Raw genomic sequence first — 13,912 nt, 5'->3', positions numbered from 1 at the left:
TACAGATTGCAAAAGTGTACCAGACAGATTGGTCCGTGTCATCAAAGCACGTAATCTCAAAGGGTGCCACGTCGTTCTGCCAAACCAGTGCTGACCTCTCTGACCTTTTCTGGCAAGATGAGGAAGTTTCATCCCGGCCTCCGTCTCAGTTTCTTTCCATTTATAAAAGTTATCTGGGAAACCAAGAGTTTATTTTAGAAAAGAAATGTAAATGTAAAAACAACAATAACTTTCAGTTGTTTTTTTTTTTGCTGTTGAGTTTTAAAATAACAGACCAACATAAAGTAGTGAGAAGTGAAAGGAAAATAGTTCATGCTTTAAGTTATAATCTTTGGATCTAAAAGAGAAATTTTACTGGACGATAAATGATCACAGAAGTTACTGCGATAACGATAATATTGTTGTTTTGAGACCATTTCAATTAACATAGTGGTAATGCCATAATAACAAAAGAACACATTCTAAAACATAATTAAACTTTAAATTTGAATGAATATTTAACACTGGAACGGGGAGACATTTTAAATAAACAAAACGACAGAAACAACAAATATAATAAATTATAAAGTCTCTGTAAATAAAATTGTCCTTCAGCTAGTTGAGACCAAAACACCAGACTGAAGACTGTTATCATTCATCCATTTGGTAGAAAGAGAGAAAAAAGAGAAAAACAACAAATCACGCAAATGGAAATTATTGAGCTCGTTTTAATTTATCACATGAATACTTTTGAGGTCAAAACTCAACCATCCCTGTAGAATGATTTTTTTTTATGCTGCCTGCCAGCAGGTTAGACAAACAGAAACAGGTTGTTAAAGTCTTGGCACACAGATTTGGTATTGTTTACCTTGACGAGCAAAGTTCCCTCTCTGTTCCTGAATTCCTCCTGAAATTGGCAAAGACAGGAGTCAAAAAATGACTCAGCAGCGACTGGAACACAAGTTGTGTTTGTGTGTGAAAGTTATTTGTATTCGCTTCATAAACAAGGACAGCTGCAAAAATATCACCTTTAAAACACACACGCACACACCCCCACACACACGCAAGTCACTGGTTCTGCAACAGACTGTCAGACTTTTTTTTTTGTCTTGTTTTGGTTCATGTCCAAAATGTTTTTTCCCCCACGACCCATTATTCCCACTAACAATGTCAGCTTCTCTGCTTCATGAGGCTGGTTGTTCAAATTAATTAACGGAGAAAAGGAGCGCTTAGTGTTTATCTCTGTGTCCATGACTTGTTTGCAAAGAAAAAAGAAGTGTACTCATTATGAGTAATTCTTATCATCGAAATCCCTGGACTTCCCGCATTATTCAAAGGTGTTCTTTCTTTGAACATGCGCTTGCATCAGCTGTCAGGAAGCAGAAAGTACCGGCTGTTTCTTTCACCTGTTCTTAAAAACAGTCTGACTCATTTGTCTGCCAAATCCAGAAGCTCTGCAGGATGAAAGTCAGGAAAGTACTGAGGTTGAGCAACACGGTATAAATCGGCCAAAACAAAGAGCGAGAGAAAACATCCCAGCATCATGAGCAAATATAACAAACTGCACCAAGAAGGAGGAGCGTGGACGATCGGGTCAGAGGAACGGTGAAGCTGCACAGCTCCCTGGTTCGGCTCTGCAGGCAGGAGAGGCCGCCTCGATAAATCAACCAGCGGCGACAAATTTGATTTCGAGGAGAAATATTGTGGCTCTGGAGGAGTGGAGATTACAGGGGCCTTTGGGGAGCAGTGGAGGTGCAGGGAAGAGAGAGGGAGTGTTAACAAGGTCACAACAGACAGACGTGGAGGATGGAGAGAGGAAACTACAACGGCCTGCAGCAGATTCTCCAACTCACACATTTTGTTCTTCAAGTGCCAAAAATCAGCAGCGTTTCACACCTAGGAGAAAAGCCTGTCGTAATAAGCTATTAATCAGTTAATCGCATGATAAATTAAAATCAGCTCCATGTAATGAAGGGCAAATTAGTTTACAGAGACTTCATAATCTATTTTATTTATTGTTTTTGGTTGTTGCTTTTTTATTTTGAATATATAAAATATCTTTAGTTCCAATATGAAGTGTTGTTTTCAAAATAAAGTTTACTTTGAGATGGAAAACTTGCATTATTATTCCATCATTGTTATCCATTGTGTAGTTATAGTTTATAATATTATTATTATTATTGCTGTTATCATTGCTTATATTATGATTATGTTACTATTACTTACAGAATTCAATTTTATTGATCTTTGAAAAAAATAGTCAGAATGAGCCAGTTTGAAATCTCATTATTTAAGAATAATTTTGTGCAAAAAATGTTCTGAACATGTTTTGTACATAGACCTATACTAACCTATTAATGGAAGCATAACTCTCTGTTGTTATCTCTGTTGATTGTTACCCCTTTTCTGACACACTATTTCCTTCCGCTCAATTTTCTGATATTACACTTGGATACAACCCTCTGTGAACAGCAAGCTTCTTTAGCATTGCAGCTCACTGAGTCAGTGACTGTCTGCCATCTGCTTCCTTGTGATAGTGTCGTCCATGACATGGGCATGACATAACATTTCTGTCATAAAAACCCATTTCAAATCGGTTTTGTGTCATATTAAAAGTAGCTGTAAGCCATAAAATACATAATAAATCCACATAAGTGTCTCGTTTTCACCTGTAATGTTAAAATAATTCAACTTCTCAATGACGCCCTAACTTGTTGAGATGAACCTGTGTGTATAAATGTAATTATAAGATTCTTCTTTAAAAGCCTGGATGGGAACCAGTTGGATCGAATGACCCCCTGAAATCGTAAACATATGGCCGCCGCCGCGGCATGCCAAGCTTCCTCATGGTTGATGCTCTGCCAGGAACCGACTGCAGCTGTCTTCACTTGATGTTTTTCTCACTCTCCGACTTTAGTTTGGTCTTGCGTAAATAAAACTCTTGCTCTTCTGATCAGGTCTGCTGACTGACTCAGCCATTTGAAAACATTAAGCAGCTTTTGAGTTGCTCTCGTGGTTTGCTTTCAGTCATCATCCATCTGTGCAGTGAAGCGCTGAGCCGTCGGTTTTTCTGAATTTGGCTGAATCCGAGCTGACAGCACAACTCTGTAGACTCAGAAATTATTCTGCCTTTGTCAGCAGTCACATCATCAAGGTCAGCGGCCTGTTATTTACCAGAAAATGAGCCAGAAACCCATCAAAACTTAACATGCTTTTTATTTTGCTTTCTTTAAAATTGCTTTGTGTTTTTGTATGTTCTTCCAGACGACACAATGATTGATAATCCCTTATCGACACATAATACAGATGATGTGGTGACATATTCCTCTTTAACTGGGCAGGTTACTCATGATTTATTAATCCAAAGCAAAGTACGTTCAGCTTTACTGATACATTGCGGTTCAAAAATAAACGCCACAAAACAAAACAAAACCATGAATAAACCAAGATGACAAACAAAAAAAGCGGAAACAGTCAGAATCAAGTTAAAAAGCAACCTCAAGGACTTGGTGGGGACGCATGAATGTGGAAAGATCTTCCTGCTGATTTTTAGATGCTCTCTTAAAAAGTGTGATCTGTTCCACACTTTTCTGTCATAAAAAGAAGCAGGGTTTTTGCTTCTTGATCTGCATTTATATTTATATCAGCAACATGCTGATTGCAAACTTTATTAATGAATGACAGCCTCCTCAAGAGAGCTCCTGACTTGACTTGATAATTTCAGCAAGGGTCGTTTTAGCAGAATTAAAAAACTGCAACTCTAAGTTCATAGAAATGTATAAAATCCCATCCTGATGCTGCTCTGCTGCTAGTTTTACATCCTAGCTGTTCATATAATGAGGTTTTCTATAGAAATACTCTTGCAAATTTCAGTCTGAGAAAACAGACAACCATTGAACTACATCTGGTGAGCTTAACAGGGAAGAAAATAAATAAACGATGAAGCTTAAAATGCACAACCCAATAAAATGTACGTTTTCTAATTTGTGTACAAAGTTTATACATATAGGAGAGAAGCAGCATTTAGTTTTTATGATTTAAAAAAATAAGCTTTGATCCTAAAAACATAAAAAATAAGAACTAAGAACTTATTCAAAATACTTCCAGTATTAAATCACTTTTCTTAATTGAAAAAAAATAGCACATTTATTTTTATTTTGGAAACATGGTTGATTTTTTCAAGTTTTAGACTAAAACTTTAGCTTTCAGTTTCAAGTTTTAGTTTTTTCTACTACAATTACGCTTTTCAAATTAACAAAACATTTGGCCCAAATTTAGCTCCATATGTTTACTTTGACTGGGTTATTCTTACAACAATAAAAAAATTTATAAAAGTCATATATGTTTTTACTTTCTCCACAAATATGAGTGGATTAGTTTCATAAAAATTCATTAAAATGTGGCAAGATTAGTAAAAGTTGAAGCGGTATGAACCCTTATATAAGGCAGTGTAAGGTTTATAGTGTAAGAACACCGTATAAAAAGTAAATCCTCTTCACTTAACTTTAACTCCCAGTTATCCTCCTGGGGTAGATAATGCTCTGAAGTGAAATTCTGGTCAAACGGTTCCGCTCAGCTCAGAGTCAGAGGATTAATTGACAGCTACCATGCTGCAGACTGTTTTGTGTCTAATCAGGCTCCCAGGGACAGAGGAGGGGGGCGCAGAGTGTTTGAGGAGTCAGACGTTTTTCCTGATACTTATTGGCTTTTTGGCCTCCATCTGTGCCAACATCACACTCACTGTGCTGCACTCGTCTGAACACAACCTGCAACATCTTGAGAGACTCTCTCTGCTACAGATTTAGCTGCTGGAAATAAAACGAGGAGGCAATATGTAGTTGTTTTAGAAGACATAGAGTCTTCTAAATTTTGTTCTCCATAGAAACAGATCCAGTTTACCTCATTTTATTAGTGATAGAGAGGTACACAAACCAGATACTTCATTTTTTTCTCTCTGTCTGAAGTTAAATCAGTTGAAACTATTCTTGTTTTAGCTTAGTTAGAATTAGCTAGAATTTCCGAAATGCCATAGAACTTTGCGAGAATGTTGTTTAGAGATTTTTTTTGTAACTTTCCTTGAATTTAAAAGGTTACATACATTTCGTCAGTATCAGAGATAGCTAAATGAATTCAGTAACACCTGATCTGTCAAGAGAAAGGGACCAAAACTCCAGAGAACCATTGTGAGAAGTTTATGGAAGGAAATCATGCAACATTAATGTGGGTTTACTATGACTTAACAAAACCTAAACATCTTTCACTCTCTGCTGCACATCTCCCTGTCTGTCTTTCACTCTGTGTGCCAGTCTCACCCAGTTCAGCGCAGATTATTCTTCCTTTATTTCACTTCAATGTGCTTTTTGGACACCTGTAATTGGCAATAAAAAAGATAGAGCACTCTCTTCAGTCCAGTGAGGGTCATGTAGTAGAAAAAGCACAAAAGTCCATAATTGTGAAATATTTCTCCTGCAGGGCCAACAGTCTCTTGCAGCTGAGCCTGATAATGGGCTTTTGAGGATACCCTCATTTAAAGCAAACACCACTAGGATGGCACGAACACGATCCTTTACAACCACCAGGCACACATTCAACATGCACAGTTGCTTCCAACGCCCACGCAGGACCTGCTGGAGTACCATTTTCATATCTGGAAATTACGTCTTTCAACTGGAGAAGGAGATTAAAATATGTCTTAATGGCATCTGGATATATAACATATTATAGGACCCATGTTGGGAAAAATTGGATATCAAACTGTTATATATATATAGCATGGTCTTTATCACAAAGATATTCCCAAAAGTGTAGGAGATTTTATCAACATCTGGACTTATGTGCTGAGCATATGTCGGAATATAAATATGCAAAAGAAAGGAAAAAGATTTAAAAACCAAATGAATAAGAGGTGACCGTTTTCAAAGTAATCATGATGCACAGAAGGGGACGTAATCAGAGAAAATTAGTTTTTCTCCTCAATAATGTCACACAGGCAATTCTATAACCAAAATGAATCATTCAATAGGAAAAGTAATGGGGAACTGGTTGCTTTTCAGCATGAAATTGACAAAGAAAACAAAAATAAACCTGATGAATACTGATCATTTTTCAACCTTGAGACTGTTTTACGGCTTTTTGTTTTGCTTTATCTAAGAAATAGTTCCTGACAGAGAGCTATGGAGGTGGCAGCATCATGATACGGGGATCAAGTAGCACAACAGGTGTTTTTTTGTTGTTGTGTTTGAGTTATATTTTCTTTTGATATGAAAAAAGTTTTGTGACAAGAATAATTTTGTCTCTGGAAACTTTGCAGGAGAACGTTCCTGCATGTGAATGATTTGAAAGTCACGGTTGAAACCACACCAGAGGAAAAAACTAATGAATTATGGACCTTGGTGTCTGGATTGTGTTCTGACTTGAGAATTTTCTTTGCTTTCCAGGTTTCAGTGTTCCTCTTGTACCATTTGGTTGTTCTGCCACATGAGTTTAGTTACTTCCACGGTTTCTGTGATTTATTTCGTCTGGTCATTAATGCTACTCATGAACTCCGCTGTTATCCATTCAACAATCGCTCTCCCCACTGCTTTATAATCCTGGTTTTCATCCGCTCTCTGTCAGATCCTCGTGTTTACACCTGTCGGTTTGTCACTGGGGGTTTCCTCAGCTCCTGCTTACACCCCATCAATTTTTCCTTTTGTGTTGCTGTTGTTTAAGTTATTGCTTGCATCCCTAGAAATACCTAGGAGTGTTTTTTCTCTTGTAGCTGCATGCCAGCGTCCAGTCTCCTTTTGGGTCCTTATCACCACAAAACACAGACACAAACATGGAAATTAATTTCCAGGCAAATGTGTTTTTTCCCCTTTACATTCAGCATTTCATCTGTGGATTACTGTAACAACTACAGCAAACTCAGAGCAGCAAAAAATAAATAAATAATTTCCTAAAAAATAAATTCAATTCTTAGGGTTATGGCGGCTATGATTTTGTAAAGAAGTTACTTTTTCACCCAAAACAAAACACAATATAATTATTCAACAATGTGCGTTCACGTTTTTATTATTAACCTTTTTCTTTTTCTTACAATAAAAAAACACCTTTTAGATGTAATGTCAGTTACATGTAACCTGAGTTTAGTTCTCGTTCCTGTGGTCTGACTTTACCTTGTGGTTCAAAAGATCACCAGAAAATTACGTCATTGCTTTTAAAAAAGTTTTTTTTTTCTCCATATTTCTGATGAATTTAAAAACCACAAGTAAAATTACATTAAAGATAAACACTGAACTTCCCCTTACAAAAAAATCCCACGAAAATCACATGTGACCACATGAAAACCACACATGCGGTTCACAACTTTTTACATGTGAATGATATGTGAAAAATGTGAATCACATGTGAAAGCACATGTATATGTGTGATTTTGGAACGTTTCGTGGTAAAATCACACGATTCATATGCGATACACACATTTCCACATGTGGAAATATGTGATATACATATATACAATTATAAAATAATGGGACTACCTTTTTTTACCATGAAAATGTCCAATTTCTTCATATTATTCACTTTTCACGATGAATATGAGGTCACATGTCAATCTCATATAATTTTCTAAGACATAACTGCAAACTAAAGTAAACTTGTAGCTATGAATCAAGACTTCTAAGACAAGTACATATGTACACAAAACAACAATTTATTTACTTCTGTTTGAAACTGTTGAGAACCAGAAACAACTTTTAACATCTGAGCATGACACCATACAGATTTGCCAAAAATTAGGCCCAGACAATAAACGTGTCGAAACCAGATGTATAGAAACGGGTTTAATACCATCAGTGCCAGTCCAGAGAGGGAAAACAAAACCTCAGGTAAAACCTCAGCGACTGGTCCTTCACGTTGTTTCAGGAGAGACTGTAGCATTCGACTGTGAACCTACTGAGTCTCCTTAATGTCTTCAAGGATGGTTAGAACACACACACACATGTTGGCATTGGTGGCTTGTATAGGGGTCTTCTTATATGTGCCAGTAACCACAGGTGCAGGTACTGTAGGTGCTGATGCTCAGGTGGGGAGTTTTCCTTCTCCAGTGCTGAAGGTGATGAGGTCTCTGGCTGTTCTGATGTGTTGCTACATTCATTCCTCATCTGAGCTTCACTGGACCACTGGCCTCGAACAAAATGTAAAAATTAATAAAACATAGCTCCTGTGATCTTGACTACATTTTATGTACACGCACACACACACACACACACACACTCACACACAGCAGAGTCCTACTTTTACATTAATATGTAATTGACCATGGGGTGCTCTGATCTGCTAAATAAAGCAGCATAACGTGACGTTGTTTGGTGACTATCCCGTTTTATTATAACGGTCCTCAACTTTAACTTTGACTGAACAAACAGCTGCGGTCTGTTTTGCACTCCATTAAACCAGATTTATATTTCTGTGTAAATTCAAATGAAGTAAAACATTTCTTACCTTTTGTTCAGGAAAAAAAAGCCAACTCTTCAAGTCCACTTTATCCATAAAAAAAGAGAAAGAAAGCCTCAACTATCCGCTTTTTTTCCCTCATTTTTTTAACCGTCCTCAACTGTCCAACGGCGCGAAATGAAGAATCTTTTAGAGTGTATTATTTTATTTTATAAAGCATTTTAAACTTTTATTTCACACCAGTTGGTTATTTTTTTTAGTTACCTATATACTTTACATTATTATCAAATATTTCAATTAAGACATAAATATAAGTGCCGCTTTGTCTTAAAGTTTAAGATTATGCCTCTGGGATAACGTAACATTTATTTAAGTTATGCCAGAGGCACATAAACTAAGGCACATGTGAGAAATATGTGATCACATGTGATCCCATGTTGAATAAACCATGGATCACATGAACAAAATACTTTATCACATGTAGAACATGTTCATGGGATTTTTTGTAAGGGTCATGGTGAATAAAATCAGATACAGTAAAGGACTGTATTTTATCTCTGTTTTATTTCTACAGTCAGAGCTCTGGCGTATGTTTGTAAACCACACTCTGCTGGTTTAAGTCTTATCTTGTATAGACACGTCTCTCTTCTTTGGAAGACAGAAAAAATGACAGAAATAATTTCACCTGTATTGGTTACATCCATCATTTCCTGTATTCAGATAAGTTTCAGTTATAATTTCACCTGTATTGGTTACATCCATCATTTCCTGTATTCAGATAAGTTTCAGTTTGATAGTTTTCTGGTCAAAAACATCCCCGAAGTGTGTTTCTTTCACAGTCTTTCTTCATTATGTAGACGTGGTTATTAAAAATTCAAGATGTTCTTCAAAGACGTTTAGTGATTCTGCAGATTAATTTGCTGTGCGACTGTTTTAGAGTTTTATTGATTCTGTCTATGACCTCTCTGAGCTTTGATGGCCCTCTTTTCGTTTTAGCTTTTTTGGTCAAACTTATTACCCTCCTTCATAATAGATTTAATGATGCTCTGTGGGATAATCTAATGCTTTGACAGTTTTAGAAACCCACCAATAATTTTTTACCTTCCATGAATTAGCCTGCTATTTGTTTCAGAATGAGAGCAACTAACAAAAGACAAGGAATAATTTTTAGTGTGTAGGTTTGCATAAAGCCAATGAGTCCAAAACAAAAAGGACAATAATGTGTCACACACTATTTTGTACCCTACATTTCTCGTTTGCTTAGAGCAATACTAAATCATTTCATATTGCATTCATTTACGATATGGAGTGACTTATAATTTATTTCCATCAACCTGTCTTTCAACCTACCAATATTTTACCCCCAAAGTTCTCCCTCTGCTGCCCTGCTATCCCCCAAGCATCCTGGTGCCAGCGATCCCCAAAGATCCTGTACAGAAATAAAAAAAATCCAGGGTGGCAGCCAGTATCTTAAAGTTTCTGACTCATACATGTTCATAAAAACTTGCCCGACTCTTTGAAACATTGTTGGTGTTGGGGTCTCTTCTGTTGTCTCTTCTGTTGTCTCCTTTGGGCTTTCCTCCGGGGTCTCTTCACTTTGTGGGAAATCCTTTGATTTTCCTGCCACCCTGGATTTAATCCCGTCAAGCTTTACTTTTAAAGCAACGATTTCTTTATTGAGCTCATCATTCTCCGCTTCAAGCCTTTCCTGCTCTTTGGACTTTTCTCTCAATGAATCCTCTGCATTTTTTATCATTGTGATCTGTGTCCGTTGCAGGAGCACATTTAACCTTGACATGGCATCATAATCACATTTCAACGTCTGAATAGTAGATCTTGCTTCTTCCAATTCAAAATTAAGAGCCCTAATCTGTTTCTTGTAATGCTCTTTTGCATCTCCAAGCATGTCATTTTCTGCTTGCCAGCTCCTTGCATTATTGTTTCTGCTACCGTTGAGGCGCTCGATTTTCATCCTCAGGTTTTCCACCGTCTTTTGAAGCTGCTCGTTTTCTTTCTTCAGCTTCCCGCAGCTCTGCTGTAAAATTTCTATTGTTGCCAACAAGAAATAATTTTCTGCCATTGCACTGGCTTTTATTTCTGCCAAAAAGAAATCCTTGTCTGCCACGGTATTTGCTGTGTGGGTCAAACCTAAAACTGCAAATGAATTTCTCTGTGGAATCTGGGAATACAGAGACAGTCACCAGTGATTGTTTTAATAGCTATTTTTTGTCAGAGTCTTTGATAGTCGGTTTATAAAACTTCATTGTAAAATGCAGCAAGGCATGGCTTTCCCTACCTGGAACAATGAATATGATATTTAGCTAGTAACAATAAAGGATTTATGAAAAACTCAGAATTGTTAAGCATGATTTTAGTGAGGCCAAATATGACATCTTCCCATAACAGAATCATTTTGTGCTTCTATGTTGTTGTGGATAAAGTCACACAGATTCTGCCAAAAAGCATCAACAAAGGGACAAAACAAGTGGACAACAGTTTAAGGATATGAATCACAAAACAAACAATTTACATCAAATTCTTTCTTGAACAGCCTATATAGTTCTCATAAAAGGATTCGTGCAAACATCTGCGATAGCTTTTCATTTTAAACGGGTAGGATATTCTGATGAAGGCAGTGATATTTCTGTGTTTTTGTCGTGTAAATTGTTCCAATGCTAAGCTTAACTTCTAAGCTTCCACTTCCGTCTCGTCACATAAAGAAATGAGTGATCAGAAATGATCATATTTAACATTAACACAGCCTGCTATAGGTTTCGGTTTGTAAACATCACGGTATAAGTTTTTTTTCTGCTTTGTGTTGCATTGCGAACACAAACTTCAGCATATTTAGTTTGAATTTTAATGAACATAATAGTAAAGTTTAAGCAGAAAGATTTTTTAAAACAATTTTCCATTACAAACTAAGGCTGTTGTAAACGAATATTTTAGTAATCTATTGATTATTCATATGATTAATCGAGTAATCAGATAAAAAAAAATTGATAAAATATTGGTAAATCTGGCATAACACCGGTGTTACTATTGGATATCAATATCAGTCCAATTTTTCATTTTTGAGCATCTCTAACCAGTGTTGTAGTACTCCGGTCTCGGTCTCCAGACCATTTTTTTCCCCTAACAGTTACTTTTTTGTAGTTTAAAAAATTAACCTGTAACAGTAACAGCTCACTTTTCTCAGTGCAGAGGCTTCACTGCAAAAACACAAAATCTTACCAAGTATTTCTCATCTAGTTTCAGTGCAAATATCTTAGTACTTGAAATAAGACAAAACTAACTTACAAGTAACTTTTCAGCAAAACATAGGAGCTTGTTTAAAGTCAATAATTCCATAATATTGATGAAAAAGTGTTAGTTCCAATAGCAGATTTTTTTCACTTATAAAATGGGAAAATGTCTCGTTTTAAATTTTAAAACGAGACGTATCTTAAATGTGTCAGTGTGTGTGTCCATGGTTGTTGGTCCTGTCTGTCTCTGTGTTGCCCTGCAACAGACTAGCGACTTGTTCAGGGTGAACCCGCCTCTCGCCCGAAACGTTCGCTGGAGAGAGACACCAGCACCTCCCAACCCCACTAGGGACAAGGGTGTTAGAAAATGGATGGATGGATATTCTAAATGTCTTGTTTTAAAACCTTAAAAAAAGTCTTAAGACAACACTTTTTTAAAGTCTTGTTTATAAAAACATGTTTAAAAAGACTTTTAAAACATTTTAAAACAAGACACTTTTACAATAATCTGCCGTTAGAACTAACACTTTGTCATCAATATTAAGGGATTATTTACTTAAAACAAGCTCCTATGTTTTGCTGAAAAGTTACTTGTAAGTAAGTTCTGTTTTATTGCAAATCTACTAAGATATTTGTACTGAAACTAGATGATAAATACTTTGTAAGATTTTGTGTTTTGCAGTGTTGAACAACTTCACATCCAGCTAGTTTGTGTTTCTGAGACACAGCTGTTCAAAAATTGACAGTTCAAATATTTACAAGGTTTTTCATTTCTGCTATCAGAAATGAACAGTTTCTGTGTATTTTCCATAAATACACAGACAACTGTTCTATAATGGTTGGCTGTTCTGATGGTTGGCTTTATGATGGGGTTTACTGTAACAGTTTCAGCAGCAAACTTACTCTTCTGCCCTGCTCTGCAGGTCTGAGACAGTGTGTGGGCCTGCATGTGTGGCTTATTAACTCTAAATAAAAAACAAGTCAGTATCATGTCCTTTGTGTAGGTGTGTGTTTGTACAGCTGAGCTTAACACAAAGCATCAGCAGCTGACAGCGGCGCTGACCAGCACAGGTGTTCCTCATTCCCCCTAAATGGCCCTGTAACAGCATACTGCCCACAGGAGAAGAAACCCAGACATATGTGTGTGTTTTAACTGTATTTTAAACACACATACACACACACACACCCAAACGCACCCCCCCCCACACACCTGCACACACACCCCCATTCAAGACAAGAAGGTCACTTTGAGCTTTGTTTGTACTTCTATAAAGGCATAATTCAACTTTGCTAGCTTGAAGATAATTGCAGGCTGCAATTTCTTTCATAATGAGTTACCAGATTTTTTTATTGACATTTATTCGTAATATGTTATTGATTATGTTTGCTTTTATTAAATATGTGTTTGTGGCCTGTGGATCAATACCTTTATTGTTGATTACTGAGTTTTGGAAGTGACTTTTATAAAAATAAAAGGTGCTTCTCTGCTTTTATTTTTATTTTATGATACTGAATTAATTGTGAGCGTGACTGATAAAAAAAATTATATTTGCTTTGCCAGAATTTACACCTAATTCAGATGCCGTGGCTAAACAAGAAGGTATACATATATTTTTTTCTTTTTTTAGTATCTTAAAAAAAAAATTAGTAGATTTATTCTTAATTTTCAGGGATGTTCAAAGCTATAAATTTAACTTGAAATAATTTTTGAGTAGAACTGAGAGCCTGACAATCAGAAAATTGGTTTGTGATTGAATTTATTTATTTATGACTACTACTACTACTACTAATAATAATAATAATAATAATAATATACTGTGCTAATGTAATTTTAAGAGCATTTAATTTGAAAGCGGTTTGATATTAAACAGTTTGTTGGTTTTCAGCCATTTTTGAGTGCAGTTAGTCCCCAAAAATGTAGATTATAATTGACTATGTTATATTTATAGCATCAACATAAGTAATTCTAATTTTTCTATTATGTATTTTTAACAATTGTGTGTGCTTTTTTAAAATAAAAGTGTCAGATACACTGGGAGAAAACAATTCAGATACAAAATAATAACACTCAAAAATGCAATTTTGAAAATTAATATAGAAACATACGGAACATTGTTGAAATGTCAAGTCAGTTAAGTTTTAGGATGAAATGAAGTGCTATTACAGGCCTAGCCTTGATTTGCAGTCTAATTCAAATATGGCTGATAGCAAATTAGTTTGGGTCCAAACTTAACCTTTTATAACATTTGAAT

Source organism: Xiphophorus couchianus, chromosome 3 (assembly GCF_001444195.1).
Source record: "Xiphophorus couchianus chromosome 3, X_couchianus-1.0, whole genome shotgun sequence".
NCBI classification, from domain to species: Eukaryota; Metazoa; Chordata; class Actinopteri; order Cyprinodontiformes; family Poeciliidae; genus Xiphophorus; species Xiphophorus couchianus.
Note: the sequence above shows the minus strand (reverse complement) of the source record.